The sequence below is a fragment of the Protopterus annectens genome, chromosome 5.part0 (genome assembly GCF_019279795.1).
Source record: "Protopterus annectens isolate FY-2018-M chromosome 5.part0, PAN1.0, whole genome shotgun sequence".
Taxonomy (NCBI): Eukaryota; Metazoa; Chordata; order Ceratodontiformes; family Protopteridae; genus Protopterus; species Protopterus annectens.
Genome location: NC_056735.1, coordinates 554,757,026 through 554,784,654, shown reverse-complemented (window position 1 = coordinate 554,784,654; position 27,629 = coordinate 554,757,026).

Genomic DNA, 27,629 nt, shown 5'->3' with positions numbered 1-27,629 from the left:
GTATTTTGACTCCTCGATCCCCCGGTGTTGTGCTCGGAAGCATGTACCCTCTCCAGCACCAGCCATTCTAACTGCAGATGTGAGTTACAATCAGTTATGGTGAGTACTCCCGCCTATGGGGCTTAAATATGCCGCATTTCCCGCACTTTTTTGTGATTGGCCGATTTTGAAAATTCTCGGCTGACTGCAGACCTGCTTTGCAATGGTTAACCTACCATTTATGAGTATATGTATGTTGACAGTGGCTGTTTACCCTAAGCTGTCATGGCTTAGTGGTTCAGTACTTTGATTATGGTGCACACAGTCCAGGGTTTGAACCTTGTCATTGCATTTTATTTTACTACTATCCAGACAGGCTAGGGGGTTTGGCTGTGTTTAAGCAACTTTGCTCGACGTTGCTCCACGTTGCTCTATGGTGCACTGCTTGGCACGGCACACACCTCCACGCAAACTGATTGCACTGGGTAAAGCACTATTTAGCTATGGGCAACTACATTGTGCTGGGTAAAGCGCTATTTAGCTATGGGCAACTACATTGTGCTGGGTAAAGCGCTGCTTAACTGCGGGCAATTATATGTCAGGATCCTTTATAAATATATATTTTGTTCACTGATACATAGGCCATTTCACTGCTTTTTAGAAAAATTTTAATCATATATGTCGGGTATTATTTCATATAACTAATTTAAAACATAAATAGGAAGGGGGGTGTTGGGACTCGAACCGTGAATGCCTCCTCTTTGTGCAAACACTTTACCATTACGCGATTGCTATTTGGCGTAATTTGCATAAACATTCCTTCTTATGCTCTTCCATGTCGGGATTGCTAACTGCAGCTAAGCAATGGGCACACCCGTGCACACACGCGCAAATACGGGCAGCTATTTCGGGAATTAGAAAAAATAAAATTAATGTTTTACTTTTTATAACTGTGCTGGGGGTTTACAATGTCAGGGAGTGTGGTGTTGGGTACATGGACATTTGAGCGGACTAGCTCTTGTGTGTTTACATTTTGCATTTCGGACACTTGCAGGGGCGTGGACATTTAGACTGCTCGGCAGTCGGACATGCCCTCTGATTTCCTGCACAGTCCGTGTTAGACTTGCAGTTGGGTCATCGTGCCCTCAGGAATATTCATGGCAAGCTGACATCATACTGTTCAACTGCAGCATCCGAGTAAGACTTAGTTAGTCTTACACGGAGGATTTGTGAATCCGGGGGAATATGTCATGCTATTTCTTATAGCTACTCATTAGCATTTCAAAGTGCATAACCCAAAACTAACATAGAGTCTAGTAGGAGGGTATTGCAAAGTGAAGTCCTCTAGTGCAATTATACTGATCAGCAAGTTGGATTGCATGAATTGTTCCACTTAAATATATTTTAGTCTATGGGACATATCTGAAGACTGACCAAGACATTATTCAAAGACAATTAAGGAATACAAGGTTTCACTCAAAGCATAATGCATCCATGGATATAGTTAAAGGGTTGACATGTAAGTAGAAACAGAAAACATGAGGCTAAGTAATAAGGCATGAAGTAGATAATATGAAAGAGAGACAAGTAAACATTAGAAAAGTAGAGAATAGAACATTCTCCCAGCCTTTGTGGTTTAAAGAGTTAAGGAATCCAAAACTGATCCGGTTGCACATACTGAGAAAACTGCTTTCTCTTTTATTACATTTTTTGGTCATAAAGCACATAAGAAAACAATAATTAGATTTACCATGAATTAGTGAATCAACTCTCACTAAACTGGATTTTCAGGAGCAGTTATTTGAAAGAAGGGATTTCCCAAAGAAAATATTAGCTGGGGGACAGTTTTGACAAATTGTCATTTCACACAAGATGGAACTTGTTCCCTTATACAAAATAAATTATCTCTAAGACCATAGCATCTTATAACAAATGTTCTTTTATAACATTTATCAGTCTTGGAAGCAAATGACTGTCTTCCTAAAACATCCTTTCTATTTTTTTTTCCACAAGAGGTACATTTGAATAAAAGTTTACCCTAAGAAGTTATACACAAACATAAAATTGCAGCATACATTTTTCAAAGTAAGATCAAAAGGCACTATATTTGCAGTAAAATGTGTATAAAACAGACTGTATAATGGCCTACAAGTAAAAATAATTTAGTGCCATTTGAAGATTAATATTTTTCATGTGAGGCAAACAATTCACAATGGTCACGCAAGGGCCCACATCCCTCTTATACCTTTCAACTTAATTTAGTAAGTCCATGGATACTACACCTTGGGTGGATTCCTCTTCCTGCAACATATGTCATTAAAGTGCAATCATAACCATTATTTAGTTGTTAAAATGCCATTTTAAAAAAAGCAACATGCATGTAATGTTTTTGAACAGCAAATATTTTTCATAGGTTGCAGCTTTCCGTACACATGCATGCATAATACCCTGCAAAGGGGGGGGGGGTTGGCCTCTGCAGACCTCTACTTAATATCTTAATACATTAAACTTATTAACCTTCAAAATTATTGCATCTTAAGGGGAGGGAGATGATGAAGTACACTGTGCCTTATCATAGGATCATAGGATCATAAAAAGTTACTAGGCTATTGGCATTGAGGCCTTTATAAGCCTAGCCAAGAGTTTAGCCCATTTTTAGACAAGTCAGCAGCCAAAGCCCCTGTCGAGCAGGGACACAAAATGTATAACCATTGTACACAGATAGGTGAGACAGGCACACTGCTACAAGGTGATATATTTGCACACACACAGAGATGCCCTTATTGAGATTAGAATCCCTACCTATCTAATAGTATACACTATAGCACTAAGTACTTACTGCATGCACTATGGAGCTTATCACTTTGAAGGTAAACAGACACTGCAATGATTCCCTTTTATTTTAAAAAAAGAACAGGATAATCAGTTTATTTGCCCATTTGAAATGTAGTACTTTCAAACAAGAAAAAGAAGAAACAATTTTACTCAGAGATATAACAGACAGAATTTACTGAAGATTAGCAAACAAGATTCGACAGACATGGCCAGATAGGCAAGCAGATAGACCGATAAAACTGGCTAAATAAATAAACCTACAGAGGATGTCCTGATGCATGACAATGGATTATTATGGTAATTCTCATAAATATACTGAAGCCATAGTTGTTTTAAAGTACTACATCAAGGGCAAAGTGCGCATGATTAAGTAGTGAGCATTCATCAGCATTATTATCCATAGCCTCAGAGACTTTTGTTAATATACATGGGATATTTATGCTGTCACAAAAGGTCTGGAATTGAACGTCTGGCTCTGAGGCCTATCACTAACTAAATTTAATGCTGTGAAAATTAATTCTTAAACCAGGAGAGCATTGAGTCATTTTGTATGAATGCATAGCTTCTTTCCATGACCACACTCCAACCAATAAAAGCATTTTATGAAATAATAACCGTAGCACAGACATCTGTAACAAATCACAGCGAAAAAGCTAATTTGTTGTCAGGCAATACTTCCATCATTACCACACTCTAGTTTCTAATGAATGTCAACCACATTAGAAAATGCAAATGCACAAAGGTTTCCAGAACTTTCCTTACATGGCAATGTATTGACATTTATTGCTTTTTCTGCTTCTCCCAGCTTTTAGTGTAGAAATAATAAACAAGTCATTCAGCATATAATGTTAAGTAAGTAAACAGTGCAATTATAAAAACATTTTCAATACTGTAGGGAGAATGCTGAAGCTGGAATGTTAGCTGTCTGATATTTCAGACTTGTTTTCTTGTTTGAAAAATACTCCGTTAACACAGAGTCTGAAAGGCATAATATAATTATGTCAGATGTTAAGAGGGAATCAGAAATGTAAATGCCAGCACAATGGTCACATATCTGAATAACTAGCATTTTGAAAACAGGTAACTAACCTTTAAATCACTTAAAATTGTTGTAGTTCTTCTAAAAATCAGATCCCTTGTTTTTTTTTTTTTTTTTTTTTTTTTTAGGTTTATATAATATGACTTGTTTTGACAAAATTAACTTGCAGATCACCTTTTCCCATTAGTAATTTTAGAAATTCTAAATTAGTAATTGACTATTTTAGAGCAAATGCCTGAATTTTATTGGTGGGGAAATAATATATTTTTCATCATAAACATATAAATGACAATACAGTTATTTGAAGATGCAGATTATACTTTCCTGTTTTTATGGGATGTATGAAAATATTTATAGATAAGATCCTTTGTTGCTGTGTTTGATGCTGCTACATTAATATTCTTATCTCACTGACTTTATGAAACACAGAAAAAGTGATATTATGATTTACTTATTTGCTTGTATATGATTGAATTTATAGTAAGTAACACAAAATATGGTTTACATTATTTTTGTAGTATGCTTATTCCCACAGCCTTCCATTCATCTTTCCCTGGAAGGGAGATCACTGCTCATGGGAGGCTGTCTTCAAAACAACACTAATTTTACTGATTTACTATATAACTCCCAAAGCCCCCTATAGGCAGCAATATGCAAGTTTATAGATGTGACAGTATGCAGTTCCTTTCCCTGAGGATATACCTGGGCACACACAGGTTTCATGTACATGGTATGGCAGGAATCAAGTGCACACGAAGACAACTGATGCACACAAGCCACCCTTCTCTCCAATTGGTGCCCATGTACAATGACTCGGACCAACATCCCCCTCCCATGTATGGTTGAGTGGATGTTGGCTGCTTACTCTCATCCATCATGCTAACTTCTTCCAGTGCCCAAGGCATTAAATGAGCTTTGGTCATCTGGGTTGCAGTCAGAACTTAATCCCTGTACATCATGTAGGTAGGGTCGGATTTACACAATTTGTTTAGGTAGATAAAAAGAATATGTAATGCTGAACAGTTTATACCTGAAAAATACAACAAATGATTGTCATTTCAGTAGGAAACAGTTAATAGTAGAATGTGTGTTGTGTACTGAAATAAACGGACTTCATACTGCTTAATACATACATACATAAATATTTCAAGCATGGGCAGTAATGACCGCTCAGTGTGTGCCAATATACCAAAACACTTGTTCCCATAATAAATGTCCAGGCTGTTCTTATCTAATCAAATATCTAAAGTAGTACTTGTTTTAATGTAATTTTATAGTCTGTTCCATGCATCAGCTGTTCTTTCAGAGAACCATGTTGTACACTTCTCATTCCTACTGAATCTTCTACATAGATTGTCTGATGGTTCTCTACTACTTTTTAATAATCCCAAACATTCCAAGAAGGAGTTGTCTGTAAATGCCCTATATACCTGAATAAGATCTCCTCTTAGATATCTATAAGAGATGCTGTACAAGTTCAGATATTTTAGTCTTTTATAATAACTTAAATGTTCACATTCATGGATGCCCATGTCATATTTCTGCTGTACTCTTTCCAGTTTACTCATGCTTGTTTTTTTATAAGGTTTCCATATTATTATTCCATTCCCAAGTTTGGGTCTAATGTAACTAACAAACAATGACTTCATCAGTTCTGATTTCCTAGACTTTATAAATCTTTTTATACAACCTACAGTTCAAGAACTATCATTAACCAGTTGGGTAATATGATTAGAAAAACTCATCGCTGGATCTACCCATATACTGAGGTCATTAAATGAGTCTACAGTCTCAATCAGAGTGTGCTGTATTAAATATTCATCTTTCAATTGGGTCCATATTACCTAGGAAAAAATTCACTGAAGTGGCCGGTCACAGTTTTGGGAGTTTGCTGTTTATGCGTCGATGAAAATGCCTTTCAACAAAGTAATACAGACCCTTTCAATTTATGTATCTCAAAAAAATGGTCAATTTAGTCAAGTTCTTTTGCAGACATGCCTTATCTGTAACACATGTAATCAGTTTACCCAATTTCAAGTCATCTGCATATAGACTATAGAACACCTCAGATGAAAAAGTTAGGTCAGAAAGATACAATCTAAACAACTAAGGGCCTTGGACAGAGTCCCGTGGGTACTCTGACTGTAACCAAGAATTTCACCTGTCCATTTGCTGCATGATAATTGCCATGTTCTATTTGTAAGCCACATGCCTATCAATCTTATCAAGAGTGCAATAATTAGTTGTTCTAATTTATAGCTCAGTGTTTTGTGTATGGCCCTGAAAAATGCTAAAGTTAAATCTATGTAAATTACATCACAGCACAATTTTTCATTCATAGCTGTTATTATATTGTTATAGGACATCATGTTACAGGTGGTAATAAAGCTCTTTGCAATATAGGCATATTGAAATATGGTTTCAAGTCCCAGTCTATTAAATTCTGACAATAACCTATCCAATATTACTTTCTCCATTATTTTTCCACAACATGAAAATAGTCTTAAGGGTCTATACGACTCTGGGTCTGTCCTACAAATGTCCTTAAAAGAGGACATTTTTCCATGTAGGTATTTACCGAAAAAATATTTTCATTCATGATGAGCTGGCTATCCTTTCTATACGTGAGTTTTGAAAAATATGCCCTAAAACCAGTGCAAGCTGCACAATCTAAGAGAGCTGTAAGTCCCCTACTAACAGTCAGAGTCCTTGCAGATGAGATAATTTGTACCAACATAAATAAAAACAGATCTATGCTTCCTTACACTAAGGCATTCCAAGGCTTGTCTCACATCTTATATCTTTGCTCCTGGGAAGCATAACACTATTCAATGTTCATTATCTTCTCTGCAAATATAAGTATCAGTTCCTCTAATAACTGAATCTCCAATTACAAGAATATGTTTTCTGACCAGATCTGAAAAATCTTCAACTTCTTATACAATAATATCTGCTCTATCAGTTTTTACAAAGGAATTATCTTCATCACTGTGACAATGTGAGGTATTGCCAGCTATGCTAGGAGAAGTAGGGCAGTGGAGATGTAACATATGCCAGTATAGTTAGCTGGAGTTTTGTAAAGAATTATAAGTCACTTGTATGTCAAACTAATTTGTACAGGTGTTCGTGCTGAAAATATATTTGTAAAGCTGCTTGTGTTAAAAATGTACCAACAAAGGATCCTGCTGGACAGAAAAGAAATACGCCTATATGTCAAACCATATTGTCACTGTTGAAATTAATATATTTTAATGGAGGATACTGGAGGAGAAGAGGTTAATTTCAGTCCAACTAATTTTGAAAAATACACAACCACACAAATTAATTGAAATTATTTGCTTTAATTGTTTAATTAGTTAATTTAGATAATTATGTTTTTTATATATAAATGGATGTCTTTCTTGTGTTCTTTGTTACTCCTTGAAGGTCTTGTGGCCAAGGCACTTGAGACAAATACATTATTTTCTGGTGGATTAGCAGCCTGTTGTTTAATTTAATTTTGAAAAATAGTCTGATATTAAATTACCTGGTTTAGGCCATAAAGATTGTATCTTACAGTTCTGACTTCAACCAGAGACAAATATCTGTGAGAAGGCTGGCTTAGTAGCTCTGTAGGAAGAGTGGAAGTATTAAAATTGTTTTACAGCTTCCAGATGTTGTTACACATCTTACTAAAGCTCTATGTGTGTGTGTTATGACACATATGTGCAAGATCCTAGATCAAGTTTCTAATAAAGGAGGGTAGTGTGGGAACCAGAGTCAGGTGACCAGATGTGATGTCATTCTATAGCAAGTACTTAAATGATATTTAGATATTAGTGAGAGATATCACTCAGCACTCAGCAGTCTGTTTGTGAAAGATGGCAAAGAAGGAATACTCAACCATGTCATCTTAACTTGCTCTAGTAAATGAACTAGGAGACAGTAATTCTTTAGCTCAGTCAGAAAAAATATATTGAGACTAATTAAGTATTGTTTTTCTGTATCTGTGTGAAAATAGTATTTCCTTTGATTTAAACTCTGGTGTTTATTGTAAATAGATATTTAGTATTTTCATGTTCTTTTATTATTTTATATTAAATATATCTAAATTTTTCATTGTGGCTGATCATTTAGAGAATATTTCAACCTATGAGAATACTTATGTTTATTTGGTGACACTGCAGCTGCTCCTGAAAACCTTGCTGTTTGGTCAACATTACCACTGTTTTTTGTATCTATTTCACTCAGTATAATTGGGTACCTTTGCAAGAGACTTAGAGTAGCTGGCTGGTGGCAGTAGGACTAACTTATAGTCTAGGCATAGCTGTTAAATCTGTGCCAGCCTTTCCCAGGTGTGTGTGTGTGTGTGTGTGTGTGTGTGTGTGTGTGTGTGTGTGTGTGTGTGTGTGTGTGTGTGTGTGTTTCTTTGTTGTGAAAATCAAATCTCAAAGAGTGTGTGTGTCAGCTACTTGGAAGAGAGAGACAGAGCTCCTTAGTGGTCAGTGTGGTTTCTCATTTGGGGCCTGGAGACAGAGAGGGAGAGGGAGAGGGAGAGAGAGAAGGGGGGGTCCAACCCAGGATGGAAGTGTGTTCCCTGTGTGCTATTAAGGGAAATTGTGCTTGGCACAGAGAGCTGCATCTGGAAATACTGTGTGTATCCATTTTTTTCCAAGTGAATGTCACTCATTGGTGTCAGTGGTGAGGATTGAGGCTCCCTGATTACTGGCCAAGAGGAGGGACATCAAAATCACCATTAGTCTTACTAATCCCACTGCTTTCATTGTGTATTAAATTATCATCCAGCTGGCTTTGTACATCCACAGCTTGAGCCATGTAGTCAACATCCATCTTTCTCTTTTTTGCTTACAGTATTGTTATTCAATCCTTCCACATTCAAATCTGATTTCTTCCTTTTCACTTGCCCATTGCCTCTTTTTTCTACCTTCCCTTTTGGAAAAATTATGCATTTTTCTGTAGCCTGAATGTTTTCTGATAGAAAATGTTATCATTCCCTGTAATCTCTGTGTTACATAACAAAGCAGTGTCCTTTTTCGTGCATATTCTCTTTATTTTACAGATATTAATCAGCATATTTTTCTTCCTTGTTATTTGTTGTGAACTTCTTCCTTTCTTTCTTTTTTATTTCCATCTAAACTCTCTGAATCCTCAGATTGCTGAATACCTGCATCCAGAATTGCAAAGTTGTCAGGAGCATTGTCTTCTTTCACAGGTGTTGAATGTTCTTTACAGACAATACGCACATAATTTCCTAAAAGTGTTCTATTTGCTCTTTGCCTAACATTATTTATCTCACCAGTCCAGTCATTAATATATGTAACAACAGTTCTCCGAGCCATGCCAATTACACAAATGAAATCATCATCAGTAAGTCTAGATTTACTTATAATAACGGTACACAAATCATCCAACTTTTGAAATGAGGAACACAGATCGCCAGTGTTATCAGGTGTTATCTTTAAATATGCATAGCATTTATTACATTGTACAAGATAATCATGCTTTAGCAAATCATTAATTGCATAGTCATTTAAGGAATCAATATTCAGCTTCAAACAAATAAAATATTATAAAAGGAAAGAATGATCAAATTCAATACCATAGAATTCAAAGAAAACAAATCAAATTCTATGACAAAAATCACACAAGCAATATACAACTAAATACTAAAGTAAGTACAGTAAAGTTGTTCTGACCATACAAGTTCTGAAAATCAGACAAAAGCTGGAATTCCTTTATGTTCATGCACACAGTAGTTTCTGCTCACTATATTTCACAGTCACACTTCTTTTTAACAGGAAAGATCAATAAATCACAGATCAAGATAGAATTATTTAGATAAGCTCCAGATTGTCCTCTCTGCAGTCTGTGTGAATTTATTGCTGACTAGGCCCCTTGAAATGGCTAGAGCTTGCCTTTCTAAAACCTATCCCTCTGTAGCACTTTTTGAAGGTAGTGTGATGTTCTGTGTTTCAGCCTTTTGTGGTTGTTCTTTGAGTATTCATTGTTTTTTTTTTTTGTTGTTGTTTTTTAGATTGCTAAAGGTGCAAGACTCTGTTGTGGGTTTCATGACTAGCATGCCTTTTCAGTGTTGTGTGAAAGGCTGGGATAACACTTCTGAACTGGCAGACTAGGACACTGATCTTCATTTTTAATGGGGTACAGGAGGGTGTGTTTCATTATGATGGGATCACAGTAATCATTCTTTTTGTAGAAGCATATGCCAGAGTGTTGGAAATGAATCTTCATCAAACAGTTGAACTTCTGATTTGGGGAGGGGGTCAATATGGGCTCTACCATGGCAATAGAACACTGAGTCAACTCCTTTCCTTTTATATATTGGAAAGATCATGGGAGTTTGCTAAGGCTACCTACATTTGGAAAGATCATGGGAGTTTGCTAAGGCTACCTACATGTGTTTTATGGATTTATAGAAAGCTTTTGTCAATGTATTTTGAAACATCTTCTGAGAAGTGCTACAACTAAATGGAGTATCAAGACAGCTAGTGTGTGCTATCTGGTTACAGTATTAAATGAATAAAAATTGTATTCACATGCACTGCACAACTGTAAAAATTAAATGTGTGTATAGGAATCCATCAAGAATGTTTTCCCTTCATATTTTTCACTTTCATGAAGAGATATTAAGGTGCAACCAAGGCATGGAGACTACCTAGTCTTTGGATGTGAGGGTGACATCTTTGTCATTGTCCTATTTATTTCATCTAGCTGTGACCTGCAGTATGCACTGCAGTAATTCTCTATGGAGAGAGAAGGGGTTGGGATAGAAATAGTACCTCCAATTCAGATCTCCTGCTTCTGTCATACAAAATATTAGAATGCCCTCTGTAGGTAAGGGGAGGGGGAACCAGTTAACTCAGGTGAAGAAATTTAAAGATTTTGAGTCTTATTTACAAATGAAAAAAGAGGGAAGAGCAAATCAGGAGATATAAACTTTGTAATATAAACTCTAACAGTACACAGTACATATTTAGCTGAAGTGTTTGTGGGACTGGCATTGTTGTGAATATCACTCATCTCTGACTGCATTTAATTTTGATTTAAAGCTCTTTATTTAAGGTTTGATCACTTCTATTTTGTATCTTATTCTAGTATTACATTTGTTTTATTTTAAGTTTTCTGTTCTGTTGGAGATTTAAGAGTTCTTGGCTAGGGTCAGTTAAAAAAGTTACCAAATAATTAATTTGCAAACTGTGATTAGCATCAGTTAATTAGTGGAAGGGGGGGGTTGAGAAACAGCATTGCTTTTATTTATAAATATCTGTATTTTGCTGAAGTGTTTGTGTGGTTTGCATTGCTCTGGTATATCACTCATTTCTGACTGCATTTAATTTTGAATTGAAGCTCTTCATTTAAGGTTTGATCACTACTGTTTTGTATCTTATTCTAGTATTACATTTGTTTTGTTTTAATGTTTCTGTTATGATGGAGTTTTAAGAGTTCTTGGCTATGGTCAGCTAAAAAAAGTTATGAAATAATTCCTTTGCAAACTGTGAATAGCATCAGTTAATAAGTAGGGGAGCTGAGAAACAGTATTGCTTTTTACTTAGAAATATATGTATTTACCTGAAGTGTTTATGTGGTTTGCATTACTCTGAATGTCACTCATCTCTGACTCAAATTTTGTGGCTTTTCAGTTGGCCACCCCTACCATAAATCTCATTTTGGACACTCCTCCCAGTCCAATCTCATCAGCTCATTCTACTGAGTAAAGAGAGATAATTTAGGAAGGCCCACCCCCTTAGTTTCTTAACCTTGAATTATCTTGTTTCATCCCTTCCCACTTAACCTAAAAAAATTGCCCTTTATTCATCTTTTACTGTATTTGTGTTACTTCCTAGCTTATTACTTTATTTTGCTTTTACTACTTGTTTTTAAAAGCACTCAATTGCATTTATTCTGCTGCAGTTATTACTGGTTGTCAGTAGCCTGATTAAATTGTAACTGTTATTCTAAGCCTTTTGGTTTAAGCACTTGGGCTTCAGGCCAGTTGTTTTACATAAAGAAGGTTTGTGGTCTACACTCTTGTGGTAGGAAAAGTAGCCTACATCCTTCTAAGTTGGGAACTGCTGGCTGAAGGCTTAGTGTCTGTTATTCTAAATGTGTCTTATTTCTGGTTTAAGCACTTGGGTTTCAGCCAGTTATTTTACATTAAGAAGGTTTGTGGTCTACTTTCTTGTGGCAGTAGAGGATAGATTCTGCCTTTCTGAGCTTGAAATTGCTGGTTGAAAACTTACTGTGCTTGCTTATTTGAACTGTTTCTTTCTAAACTTGGTGTGTCTTCTTTGCTGTAGCATAGACTAGATTCAGACCTGCTGAATCTAGCTCTGTTTGTATAACTTGAGCACTAATCCAGGCCATCTTCTTTTGGAGAGAGTTCCCTTGCACCCTAGTGGCAGGAGTGTGTAGTTAGAACTTGTCTGATTGAAGACTGCTGGAACAGGGCTCAGTTTGAGCTTTTTTATTGGTTAATTGATTCATGTGTTTAAATCAGTGTGCTCTTGTTTCCTACTTTTATATTTAAATACCAAACTTTGCGTGTAACATGCCAACTCAAACTCATCATTGTTTTGCCTTAAAAAGTATAAACTGGCTCGACTTCTTCCACTATCTACAATACACCCAACTAACACTTACCCAGAAACTACTATATAACCCTAAATTTTGCCCCTCTCTTCAGACCATCCTACATATGTACACCTTTGCACATAATCTTAGATCCTCAAGCAAACAGCTCCTAAACATATCAAAGCCTAACAAATGTGCTGGGCAAAGCTTCTATTCCTTCATCATTGCCAAAGCTTGGAATTCACTACCCTCTTCCATTACTCATATAGACTCCTTAAAAGCATTTAAAACTGCACTTAAATCCCATTACCTCAATAATTAAACATGCTCCTATAACAACTCACCAAAATCTCCTTAAATAGGTCACTGTCTCTGTCACTAGTCTCCATCAAATAATGTCCTTTAACTCATGCATCTTTGTTTTTGGTCCCTAAATTTTTCTTTTACTATACCTCTAGGGCCTATTATTCTACATGCTACTTTACTCTGCACTTGTAGCAGCTTTATGGACCAAAAAAAAGAGAGAGAGATGTGAATGTTGTTTATACATGCCTGTACAAAACTGCTTATAGTTTCCATATTGTAACTGCCTTAAATGTCTATAAATACTTGTTGATATGTATGATGTTTACTTGAACTGGTAACTGATAACTGGTGTAAAATTGTAACTGCAAGTGATGTTCCTTATACTCTGTATGCAACTGCTCATATGATATGATGTTTTTTTTACTTTTATTTGAGCTTTTATCCCTGGGCCTCCACTGAAACTGGGTTTCTGTTCCAGTGGACTTTCCCAGTTGCCAAATGTCAATAAATAAATAATAAATAATAATACAATTAAGTGTGTATCTGTTCTCCTGTGTTAAATCAACCTAAACAGAGTTTAAATATCTTTAGCACAGTCTGATTACAGGTTTTGCTGTATCCAGATCTGTTTGTGTGATTCCTGTGTTTCCTGCCAAACCATCTTGTGTTGACCGGGCTCTGTCTGCACTTAGTTGGAGTAAGTGAACTGGTTGGAACTGGTCTGGCACAGGGTGTTGAGCTAAGTGCTCAGGGGCAAAGGTTGATTGGTCAATTTCAGTGTTTCTATTTTACTTTCATTTGTGTGGTATTTAAACCCAGCTTTGTATGGGCTTGTGCTTGTTTGCCCATCGCACACTGCTGCTGCACTGTTTTAACTCTTTGCAAGGTACCTCAATTGCATTTTCCCTTTCCAGCATTCCTGTGTAATTGGGGCCCTCACCTGCAGCTACTGTATTGATTTTATCCAGCCCTACTCATACCTATAGGTACTGTCCTCAGATAGTACATACTCTAATATCCCTGACCTCTCTACCACAGATTCTGATAACCACAGGCAGACACTTTTGTATGGTTTCCCTGCTAGCCTGGTTGATATGGGCATCCTGAGACAGTGTAACAACTGCCTTATGTACACAGACAACCCACTACTGCTACCAACTCGGAACACGGTATGTGAGAGATGCAATTACATTAAGAGCCTAGAATCCTTGTTGTCTCAGTCACAAGCCAGTACATCTGGCACTGAAAAGGTTGTTTGCACAAACTCTAAAAACACCACACCTCTAACACCACCCACATCTGTACAACACACTCCTTCATATATGGGGGTTCTCAACTAAAACATACCTAAACAAAAGAGACCTCCAAAGCAAAAACACACATGCACATCACAACCCACAGCACTGAGCATCACGTATAGTACACACATCTTTGTCTCACAGCCTCTAAGGCCCAGCCAAAAACCCAACATACTAGTCATAGGAGACTCTATCGTGATACACAGATGTGTCCCTCACCAGGCTATGCAAGGATAAAGTCACAGTAAGTTGCTTGCCAGGTGCTAGAATCCACCATATCAGGTATGCACTCAAGTCTCTTATATGAAGACAGAGATGATTGAGCTTGCTGAATATGTGTCACAGGCAGGTATGTCCAGCCTTAAGCAGTATCCTACCATCACCCAGAATGATGCCTCAATACAAACAGAAAATTATTGACTTTAACAATTGGCTTAGTTTCTGGTGTCATTCCAAGGGGATCCAGTACTTGACAGCCTGGGAGAACATATTAGACAGACCAGGATGCTTTGTCACAGATAACCTTTATCTGTCTTTCTGGGCTTCAGGCTTCTGGCAAAGGCTCTTGCCTCCCCCATAGTGCCTTCTTTAGTTAAAAGTCATGACCACAAAATTACCAACATGAAAAATTCTTCTAAACAAAATTTAAAGGTCATGCTTCTAAACGCTATGTGTCTTAGCATGAAACTGCACTCATTGCAAGCATTCCTTGCCATGCAAGATGCTGACATTTGTGCAATCACTGAAACCTGGTTCAAAGCTGTAGAGAGCACCTCGACCTTACTGGGTTACTCATCTTACTATACTTTCAGACCCCAAATGGAGGACTACAAAGCCAAAGGAGGTGGAGTTTCAATATTTGTCAAAGACGTACACACTTCCAGACTAGTCAAATGATATGACACACAGGAGACATTCCAAGTGCAGTTAACTATTGACAAAACACCTATTCAAATCATAGCTAGCTACAGACCCCCAACCATGACTCAGGATGCCCAATCCACTTATCTGGACTTACTTGAATCCATCAAGATTCAACCCTCTAATTTATCCTGGGTGACTTTAACTACCCAACCATAGAGTGGAGGACCTATTCTAGGCCAAACATGAATGCCCACATATTCCTTGACTTTATCAGTGCCAGTGCATTGGATCACCTGGTTGACACCCCAATGAGAGGTGAAAATATCCTGGCACTGGTCCTAAACAATGTGAGTAACCACTGTAGCACCCCTACAGTGTCACCCCCTTTGGTAAGATCTGAACATAAAGTGATCACTTTTGAAGTCATCATCTCTCCTGATGCCCCCCCCCCCCTGTCAGGGTCAAACAAAAACAATTCCAAAGCTGACTACATTCTCCTCAGAGCAGGTATAAGCAGCTTCACATCCCCTATCACTTCAGTTGGAACTAGCACTAATCTCCAACCCTACACCAAAAAACTATATGGTCACCTACATAGCTGTATGTACACTGCAATGCCTGACAGGACCAAATCATCTTCCTCAAGGAAGAGTAAACCTGTCTGATGGATAGGAGCAATATGCAAACTCTATAATGAAAGGAGAAAAATTGCTGTGCAGGACCAAGAAGCAACATGTGCCAAATTGGAAATAATTTCTCCTTTGTCTGAACAAGCAAATAAGGTCACTAGTGAAATGTTCTAAGGCTAACTTTGAGTTCAGATTGGCATCATCCACTAAGGACAATCATAAGGCCTTATTCACATATGTCCACAATCTCAAAGGTAACACCCAAATCTGCTCTGACCTGGTAGCCAATATCACCACATACACAAATGCCATAGATATAGCCAACCTGCTGGCAGACAGGTACAGTGAAAACTTCACCCCCTGTCCCCTATCAGTAAACCGGGACATCCTCAGCACCTGCCCACCTCCCCTTATTACCAGGGAGCAGGTCTTTAATGCCCTCTCAAAGGCAAAAAAATGCAGTCTCCATGGGACTAGATAACACATCTGGCTGTATCCTACATGAACTCAGGCATGAGCTCTCAGCTCCATTAGGCACCCTATTCAACCAAAGCCTCAGCACCAGCTTCATCTCAGCTGAATCAAGGTCAGCCACTGTCATCTCTCTACACAAAGATGGAGCATCCACTGACTCAGGCAGTTATTGGCCCATCAGCATAACTAGCCTGATCTGCTAGGCCATGGAATGCATTTTCATGCCTTTATAAACAATGACATTGGCGACCTCCAAACATTTGACCCCACATAGTTTAGTTTTGTCAAAGGGAGATCATGCATATTAAACTTGGTTGACTTCTTCGAAACAGTCACCAAAGCCATGGACGAGGGGAAGATGGTGCACACTGCCTACCTTGACCTAGCCAAAGCCTTCGGCACTATCCCCCACTCAGGCATATTAGATAAACTCTCCCAGCTAGGCATCAACCTGTATTTTTATTTTATTTTATTTCCAGTTTGATAACCGGGGTGGTCCACTGGGCTCAAGGAGCCCATTTTCAGTGGCGGTCCGGGGAGAAAAGCTCCAAAATTACAAAGATACAATAAAAAATACAATAAAAATACGATAAAAAGTATAATAAAATGCAGTTATGAATAAAACCTAGTATTATATAATATTTTAAACAAAGTTGTAAGATGATACAGTGAGATGTAGCAAAAATGCAGTGCAATAAGTGGAGTATAGGAGACTTGAGGATAGTTCATAACGAACATGCATGGTAAGGAAGATGGGTAGTGGAAAGTATGCAGAGTAGTAGGAATAAATACCTAAAAGTGGAGGAAGGAGAGAGAGGCAGTTGAGTAGTGAAGCAAGAGAAAATTGTTTATTAGAAAGAAGAACATATGTGAGAAGAAAGCAATAGGGGGTAATAGAAGGGGGAAGGAGGGTAAAGTTAGTAGAAGAGTGTTGGACACAATTTGTAGAATGTTAGAGTCATTAGTTAGTCAAATGTAATATAGGTTTAGAAGGAAGAAGTATATAGGGAGAGAGAGTACAGAAAGAAGGCTATGTATAGTATTTACACTATATACATTAAAGGTTTATAAGTTATGTTAGAAATATCAAGGGGAAGCTGTTGGGCAGAATAGCAAGGTGAAGAAGTATTTAATGAAGAACAAGTAGGAATGAGTTTATTAGGATTAGGGGGGCAGAGAGCAATTAAATTTCTAATTATGGGAAAGATGAGAATGGAGCTGGGATTTGAAGAGTTCAAGGTTATTGGAGATTCTTAGCGAGGGGGGAAGAGAGTTCCATTTTTTTTGCTAAGGAATAGGATAGCAGAGACTGGCCAGCGGGAGTTTTCGTTTGTGAATAGAAAGTTGATTTTGTTGTGCAGATCATAGGGGAAGGAAGGATGTATGCTAGAGCAGGGCTTGCAGTAGGTTTAAAGATTAATTTGTGGGCTGTAGTGAGTTGGAGGTAATCGAGGTAGTTGGGAAGCTCTAGCCATTTTATAATGTGTAGGGAAGAGCAATGGTGGGAGGAGTGTTTAGATTTAGTAGCAAATTTGGAGATTTTGTTGCAACAGATTTCTAGTTTTGAGGAGATGGAGGAAGCAAGTTTGGTTCGAAGAGGGGCACCGTATAGTAGTGATGGTAGTAAGTAAGTAGTGGCAAGAGTTTGCCTGGTAGAGGGAGAGAGGAAGTGAGAGTTTCTATATAGTAACCCAAGTTTTTGATGTTTTTTTTATATTTAATTGGACATGAGTATCGAATTTTTGGTGTTCGCTGATAATAACACCGAGAAGTTTAGCAAAGGGGACAACTTCTATTATGGAGTTGGCATTACTGGCAATATTGAAAGATTGTTTGTCAAATTGTAGGTTTTTAGAGGGAGAGAAAAGTAGGATTTTGGATTTATTAGCTTTAAGGGAGAGGTAGTTTTGAAACATCTAGTTCTCAGTGGCTATAAAGGCAGATTGGGTAATTGCTTGGAGAGCAGAAAATTAGGAGCAGAGCAGATTAAAGTAGAGTAATCTGCATACTGCACTATTTTAGTGTTGGGAATGGCTGCATGGAAATAATTAATAAATATATTGAAGAGCATTGGACCGAGTATTGAACCCTGGGGGAACCCCGGTTGGGGTAGGAAGGAAGACTGAGGTACTAGTTTTCCATTTCACAGCCTGGGATCTGTCAGAAAGATAACTTTTAAACCAGGTAAGCGAGTGCTGATCGAGATTGAGGTTAGACAGGTGAGTTAGAAGGTGGGAGTGAGAGACAGTGTCGAAAGCCTTGGAAAGATCTAGAAGGACAGCGGATAGAATTTCTCCAGAGTCCCGAGCATGGTTTATTATGTCTAAAAATGAGAGGAGAGTGGTTATTGTACTATGGATGGGGCGGAAGCCATGTTGAGTAGGGGTAAGAAGGTGGTTACTGATAAGGAAGGGCATAAGTTGGTGGTGGATGCATTTTTCTAGAATTTTTAATATTGGGGAGAGAATGGCTATTGGACAGAAATTAGAGATGTTATTGTTTTTGCCTCCTTTTTGAAGAGGTAGGATATAGGCAGCACAATACAATTTGGGGACGTAAGATTCATGAATGGATCGGTTAATGAGAATGCTAATGGGGATGGCAATGGCATCTGCAGCAAGCTTTAGATAGTGTGAGGGGATATTGTCAGGGGCACTGGAGCAAGGCTTGAGTTTGGTGAGAAGCTTTTTGATGTGAGAGATAGAAATGGGTTTTGGATGGAAAATAGCAGGAGGGGTGGGAGAGGGAGATTGAGTGGAGGAAGGGAATGTAGGGTTGAGTGGAGGGGAGGAGATGTTATTGGGGAAGGTCTTAGTGAGTTCAGCTATGGAGTTGGTAAAGAAGGAGTTGAATAGGATGGTAATTTCTGTGTCTGTTATATTATTATCAGGACAGGGATTGTTTTTTGTACCTGGGTGCAGAAGAGAGTTTATGGAGTTCCAGAATTGTTTTGGGTTTTTTGAATGGGTAGGCTGTACTTTAATGTAGTAGGATTTTTTTGTCTTTTGTAATAAGCTTTTTGGTTAGGTTACGGAGTTGCTTGTATTTGAGGAGGGTGTCAGGGAGTTTTTTTCTGATTATAAAGTTTCCAAGTCTTGTCTCTTTGTTGCATAAGTGGTTTAGTGTCTTTAGTTAGCCATGGGGCAGAGTAAGGTTTTATTCACTTTGTTCTAGGAGGTGCTTGGGCATTTAGAATGTCTAGGAAGGTTTTATTAAAGAAATGTACGGCTTCATCTATAGGAAGAGATTTTAGATTGTCCCAGTTTGTTTGTTTAAGTGTTTCTGAGAATATAGAAGGGTTGAATTTTTGATATTACTAGTATAGGTAAATTGGTGTTGATGAGGGGAGGAGTGGGTAGCACAGAGTATGAAAGCTGGGAGATGGTCCCTCATAGTGTCTGGGAGGATAGCAGAGTGTGATATCTTATTTGGGTGGGAGGCTAAGATCCAGTCCAAAGTGGACCCTGGGGGGTTGATTCTATTAGGTCTGGCAATGCCGTTTATTAGTTGAGTGAAGTTGAGTAGATTAATAGATAAAGAGGGATTATTGTTATTAATTTTTTTTCCAATCTATATTCACATCTCCTAATATGTATGTCTCTAGTTTAATATTAGTTGAGGACCATAGTAGAATGTTTTCAAGAGTAGGGATATTACTTCCAGGGGGAATGTAGATGCTTATAATGCAAATACTTTTATAATTATTCATTTTGAGTATCCCCATGACCATTTCAGCATTGCTAAATTGAGGAATGGGGTTTTGGTAAGGAATGAGGTTAAGCAGGCTGTTATAGATTAATGCTACTCCGCCTCCTTTTTTGTTTTGGCGGTCACATCTGAGTGCTTGAAAGCCAGTGGGAAGGATCTCAGAGTCAGTGATGTGGGGCTTTAGCCATGTCTCAGAGAGTGATACTATGTCTGGAAGAGTATGGTTAAGCCAGGCATGGAAGAGAGCCATTTTATTTTTTAAATTCTGGGTATTGATTGTAACTAGCTTAAGGAATTTGTGGTTGGAGGTATTGGGTGAGGTAAGGGAAGAAAAGTTAGTAGTTGTCTGAGGACCAGGGTTGGGGTGTAAGTCTCCTGCTAGGAAAAGCAGGTTAGAGGAAGAGGGGAACAGGATCTTTGAATTACTTATAGTAGTTTGTAGAAAGAACATTTTTCCTTTGGGAGTATGGAGTTTAATAGAGTAGGGTAGCAGTTTGAGTTTGAAATAGTGAAATGGGTTTGGTTGAATTGGGCAGGGGGATATAGTGTGAATGTGGGATGAGAAGGGGTGGAGCTGGTGGAGGATAGTGGAGGTGGGGGAATAAGAGGGGGGAGGAAGTTTGTAAGAGGAAAAAGAAGTAGCAGAGAAAGCAGTTAGTAGGAGAAGAGTAGTTATAGAGTGGCTGAAGAGAGTTTGTGGAAGTGGTGATATCTTCATTGTTAGATTTAGGTATAAAGGGAAGTGTCAGGATGTTGTAGGGGTGTTTTAGGGTAATTTTTAGGGTAAGAGGGAAGTGTCAGGATGTTGTAGGGGTGTTTTCAGGTAAGAGGGAGGAGTGATAGAGAGAACAGGAAGATATAGGACAGAGCGGGAGTGAATATTCAATTGCTGTTTAGGGGAGGAGAAGAGATGGGATTGGTTGGAGGTGAGGGATGGATTGGTTGGAGGTGAGGGGTGGAGTAGAGATGGGATTGGTTGGAGGTAAGGGGGAGGAGAGATGTAAGTATAAAAGTTGGAGTGTTGGGTAGGGGTGGGATTTGGGGGTAGGGGAGCAGAGTGAGCCCAAAGGACGAATGGAGCAGGGCAGACACAAAGGGAGGATGCAGCAGGAAGATGAGAAAAACAATCAGTATAGTGGACGGTAAGAACAGGAGAAGGTAAGTAAGGAAGGCAGAGGTTGTGGGTGTAAGGATAGGAAGAATGAGAGGTTGTAAGGAGAAAAAGGCTAGTATAGGGCTAGAGGTGAAGAAGAGGGGCAAAATACTATGGTTTGTCAACTATAGAAAGTTGAAAGAAATAATAAGTAACTCAGAGGTGGGTGAAGACTGCCCTCTAGTGATCAAAACCTGTAGTAACAGTGATTGGAGATCACAGTAGAAGGCTGGAAGTGGAAAATAATTCAGAAGGGAAGGGCTTGAGGGTGTTGGAAATACTACAAAGGCCGGGGTGAATTTGGTAAGGGTGGATGCAGAGTACAAGTATGCAAGTACAAGGACGCAACAGGAAGACAAGAAAAACAATCAGTATAGTGGATGCTAAGAACAGGAGAAGGTAAGTAAGGAAGGCAGAGGTTGTGGGTGTAAGGATAGGAAGAATGAGAGGTTGTAAGGAGAAAAAGGCTAGTATAGGGCTAGAGGTGAAGAAGAGGGGGCAAAATACTATGGTTTGTCAACTATAGAAAGTTGAAAGAAATAATAAGTAAATCAGAGGTGGGTGAAGACTGCCCTCTAGTGATCAAAACCTGTAGTAAAAGTGATTGGAGATCACAGTAGAAGGCAGGAAGTGGAAAAGAATTCAGAAGGGAAGGGCTTGAGGGTGTTGGAAATACTACAAAGGCTGGGGTGAATTTGGTAAGGGTGGATGCAGAGTACAAGTATGCAACTGGAGGGGGTATGGCTGCTGGTTGTTCTGGCGGTTTAAACTAGACACCTAGCAAGTATCATAACATTAATCCATACAAGTAGAGATAATAGAACCTTAATTAACATACAATCTTAGTTTGTCTTGGAGATTCTGTCCAGGGGATACTTTGGATACCCAGGTAAGCAGAGACATAAGCAGGGTGTGATAGGAGAATATAGTTGGTCTTTGAAGTCCAGCAGGGCCCAACAGGAAGTAGGAAAATTAGGTAAAAGTAGTTTGCACAAACTCTTAGTCTTGGAGATTCTGTCCACGGTATACTTTGGATACCCAGGTAAGGAGAGACACAAGCAGGGTGTGATAGAAGAATATAGTTGGTCTTTGAAGTCCAGCAGGGCCCAACAGGAAGTAGGAAAATTAGGTAAAAGTAGTTTGCACAAATGGTAAATATAAAGTTAGGCTAGGGGAAAAAGAACGCTCAGCAGCCACACGCCAAGAAGGAGATTTAAAGATGTATGTTATGTATTTTACCAGTTGGGTAGCTAACTGGCACACTGATAGAACCTAGTCTGTCAAAATAGTGGAAGCCACCTGTAGTAGTAGACATGTAATTAGCAGTGTATCCCAAGGATCAGTCTTGGAGCCTCTATTGTTTGGGATATACTTTTCTGAGGTGCAAGCCAAAACCAGTGGTCTGTGGCTGACCAAGTTTGCAGATGACTGCAAGCTGGGTGCTGCCTTAAATTCCCCTAGTGATGTGAACATCCTCTAAGAGGGCCTTATCCAAACTAATGACCAGTGCCAGAAGTATGGCCACAAACTGAATGCCAAGAAATGCATCATTATCCCCTTTGGGGAATATGGCATCCCCACTAATTATCACATTAGTAAAAACGTACTAAGCACGTAATCAGTTGTGAATGACTTGTGTACCCAGGTTGATAGCAACCTGACTTTTGCCCACCATGTTGCCTCCATTGCATGGAAGACTTTCTACATCATCATCATCATCATCTTCTTCTTTCTGCTGTTCCCGTTAGGCATCACCACAGTGGATCATCTGTTTCCATTTCTTCCTGTCCTCTGCATCTTGCTCTGCCACACCAACCACCTGCATGTCCTCTCTCACCACATCCGTAAACCTTATCTTAGGCCTTCCAATTTTCCTGTTACCTGGTAGCTTCATCCTTAGCATCTTTTTCCCAATATACTCAGCATCCCTCCTCAGCACATGTCCAAACCAGTGTAATCTTGCCTTTCTGGCTTTGTCTCCAAATCTTCCAACCTGGGCTGACCCTCTAATATACTTATTCCTAATTCTGTCCACCCTCATCACACTCAGTGCAAATCTTAACATCTGCAACTCTGCCACATCCAGCTCAAACTCCTGCCTTTATGTTAATGCCACTGTCTCCAACCCAGATAACATTGTTGGTCTCACTACCCTCTTGTAGACCTTCCCTTTTACACTTACTGGTACTCATCTGTCACAAATCACTCCTGACACTCCTCTTCACCCACTCCATCCTGCCTGTACTCTCTTCTTCACCTCTCTTCCACACTCACCATTACTCTGAACTCTTGACCTCAAGTATTTAAACGTATCCACCTTCGCCACCTCTACTCCTTTGCATCCTCACCATTCCTCTATCCTCCCTCTCATTGACACACATATATTCTTAGTCCTGCTGACCTTCATTCCTCTTCTCTCTAGAGCATATCTCCATCTCTCCAGGGTCTCCTCCACCTGTTCCCTACTTTCACTAAAGATAACAATGACATCTGCAAACATCATAGTCCACGGGGACTCCTGTCTGATCTTGTATGTCAACCTGTCCATCACCATTGCAAATAAGAAAGGGGTCAGACATGGCCCACCACAAAAGTAAGGGCATTTCATCCAGGAACAAGGAGGTCATAACATCTCTGTACCACTTCCTCAACAGACTCAATACTGAGTACAATGCCCCCTTCATCATGTACCTTGCCAAGCACATGCAGCAGCTGGAGAGACCACAAAGGTTCCTGACCAGGAAAACCCAGGGTCTCAAACACTTATCCTCTACAGATAGGCTAAAAGCCCTATCCCTCTACTCAGTCTCTTACAAACTGTTCATAAGTGACCTGTGTCTGGCATACAGAGCCATCTCAGACCGAGCCTTGATGGAGTTGCTGCATATCCGTATCTCAAACTCCATTCATTCAACCCGCATGGAAGGCCTTAACCTGGTCTGTGACATTGTTAAACTCAAAGAAAAATAAAAAAAATGCTGCACTAGAACACAACAGTCTTTAATTAGACAAAGTTTTTGGCACTTTTGTTCCAGTTGAAAAGAAACTTCATCAGAAACAATGTGATCTCTACTTCCTTCTTTTTATACACTTAAAAAAGTCGCCAAAAACCACTGGAAAATTTTAAAGGTATACACACATTAAAAAATGTGAAGTACAATTCCCAAACTTCCTGCATCAAATATATATGCATCCTAAACAACAACACCATTAAATATAAAAGTAAATATTGCATAAAAAAGTAAATATTTTATAAAATAAACATAATAGTAGATGCGGTAAAAATTAGTAAACAATAAACAAGTAAAATAGCTTGTATCATCAATTAAACTATTTAAAAACATTTTAGAAAAGCAAGTCATATGAAAGGCAGTCTGACTTAATCTTCACAATAGGACTGATAGATATTATGTCATTAATACCTGGTGGGGCAATGGCATTTATTAAAAGCTTTCAGTGAATTTCCATCTTCTCAACAAAGGTTTTCCAGTCACCACCTGTTTCCAGATGTTCCACCTACTCTAAAATGGTAAAGCCAAATTTCTTAAAATCCTTGCACACCAAAGATGCTTCTAAAGGGCATTACAAGAGTTTGTTTACCAATTGCATACACGTCTTGATAGATTTTTGTCTGCAAAGGTCCAATACTCTTTGCTACATAGAATTCTGGATGCGATAGACAGAAGGCTATATATGCAACACCCTTAGTATTGCAATCAAATCTGACCTTGACTGTAATCAATCTAGGAAAAATCTTCCACATAAAAACTACAGCCTTCAAAAATAAATCTACACTGTTTGCAGGTTCTGCACCACTTCATGCCCCAACCTTTGGTGGAAACATTGTCATAACTCCTACCTGCTTCTAGGATGGTTTTGAAATTTTTGTTATTTTTAAAAACAAATCTAGGTTGTTGCCCCGACCAGTTGGTGAACCCGAGGCATCCAAAAACAGTACTCCAGTGTGTTTTGATGGAACTTTTCAAAGAATGGATGTATTTGCTGTATTGCAGGACCAACACATGTGAAGGGTTATCTGGACTTTTATCATTGTATTTATTCTGACTCAGATCCAGGATGTCATATAATGGAGCCATATCGAGAATTTCTATGCTCTATCACAAAACTATTAATATTGCCCACATGTCCTCTGGGTAGCTCCGTCTTTTAAACATTTCACAAAGTTTGATAGTTTCACCTTGGAAGTTGGTGTCATCATAAGCTAATCTACTAAGCCTGATCAATTGAACTTTCACCAAATTCTTTTTCTGCCATGCAGGGTGTTGACTACTGAAATGCAAATAGGCATTTGAAAAAGTGTTTTTCCTGAAAATGTTGGACTCGTATCTTTGTTCCTCAAAATTTTTATACAATGTGATTTCAAGAAAATCAATAGAATATGAGTTCCATTGGTGGATAAATTCTAGGAAGTCAGTGGAGAGGTTAAAAAACTCCATAAAAGACTTTGATTCCTCTGAACTGCCCTTCCATTAAATAAAAATATCATTCAGGTACCTGAGATAAACTCCAATCATAGAAGAAAAAGGTGAACCTAAAACATGGAGGTCTCGCAGAACCATAATACCATGTTGGCAAATATGGGAGCTGAAGCTGCCCCCATGGCCACACCTCTGTGTTGCTTGTAATATTCACCTTCGTAGTATGCAGAGTTGCTAGCCAGAGCAAGCTCCATATACTGGAGGATCAATCTAACTTCAGTGTCACTCAAATATGTGCCCCTTACCATTGCCTGATGAAACCAGTCCAATCCCTCCTCATGGGGGATGACAGAAAATAAGTCTTCAACGTCTATTGTAACAAAGAGGGCCTCTGGTAAAAACATGGCTTTAGACATACTCTCAAGAAAATGTCAAAAGTCCTTCAGTATATGTTGCTTATCCACTGTAAATGATTTAAGATTAAAGTCAACAAATTTGGCCAACTACTTCATTTTAGACCAAGGAGGAGCTAAAATGGGTCTTAAGGAGGGGTCAAATATTGATTTATGGATCTTAGGAATTTCAATAATTGCTGGAATCCTAGGCTTCTTCACTACTAAAAATTCCAGAGTGGTCATAGGTAAATCAAATGTCACAAAAATGTCCTCCAAAATCAAATCAATAGTGTTGTAAACAATGTTGATTACATTCCATGAAACCGCGATAAAAAATGTTCCATTATGTAAATAAGTCAACATTTTGGAGGAATAACAATGTTTGTCCATTATGGCCAATCCCCCACCTTTATCAGGTTTCATGATGCGCAAACTTTTATCATTGGCAAATTTGTTTAACAATTCCCTCTCCTCAGTAGTAAGGTTGTAAAATTTGGGTTTTCTATTATTATAACACCATTACCTCATGCTTTTCTCGGGTTCATATTAGAAGCTCGAATAATGCTACAAATTTGTTAATTCTTGCTTCAAATGTAAGTTCACAATCATTGTACTGTCTATTGTTCTTCTCAGACCTCTGGACTATTTCTTCCTTAAACAAATGATTTGGGGTAAACCAGTCCTGAATGTTAAAACTTTCCCTAGAACGGGAAGCAGCATTTGCATCAATGAAATTGGTGTTTGAACTTTTGGTACATACCCCAGCATAAGATGAAACTTTTTCAGTACCTGTACTAGATTTACATCATGTCTAGCATTCTATGCAGGAAAGACTATTGGACCTTTGCAGACAAGAATCTGTGAGCGCATATGCAGTTGGTAACGCCAACTCTTGTAATGCCCTTTACAAGCATTCTTTGGTCTGCAAGGATTTTAAGAAATGTGGGTTTACCATAATGCATTCTTTGGTGTGCAAGGATTTTAAGAAATGTGGGTTTACCATTTTAGATAAGGTCTAATGCCATGAAAGAGTTGGTGACTGGGAAACCTTTGTTGAGAAGAGGGAGCTTCACTGGCACTTTTTATTAAATGCCACTGCCTCACCAGGTATTATTGACGTAATATCTATCAAGCCTATTTTGAAGATTAAGTCAGACTGCCTGTCATAGGAATTACTTTTCTAAAATGTTTTTTAAAATAGTTTAATTGATCATACAAGCTATTTTATGTCTTTACAATGGTGTTGGTGTTTAGCATGAATATATAGTTGATGCAGGAAGTTTGGGAATAGTACTGATTTTTTAATGTGTGCATACCTTTAAATTTTTGCCATTTTTTTATTTTTTGGCACCTTTTTTAAGTGTATAAAAGGAAGGAAGTAGAGATCACATTGTTTCTGATGAAGTTTCTTTTCAATTGGAATGAAAGCACTGGAAACTTTGTTTTATTAAAGACTCTGTTGTGTTCTAGTGCAGCATTTTGTATTGGTCTGAGACATTAATAGAACTTGTTGGTGGGATAGACTTGTATCCCAAAGACTCCCCCATCTGTGGAATAGACTCCCTCTCCATGTTAAGCAGAGTACCTCTCTAGCCCTCTTTAAAATAAACCTGGATGACTGGATGTGAAACAGAAAATACACCCCTTGGGATCCCACCTGTGTCCCTGCTGGGCAGGGGAAACAGGTGCTGACTTTGAGAGAACATGGGCCAAATTCTTGGATAGACTTATAATGGCCTCCAGGCCAATAGCCTAGTACCATCCTATGCACCTATGAGCATATCATTATTCCTTATAATTAGCACACATCCCAGCAGTATATATCCAAAATAAAGATTTCCTCACATTCAATGTACTTTTCTACATGAATTGTACAGAAAATATCATAAAGTAACACTAGTTCTGGTTAGACAGTATATTT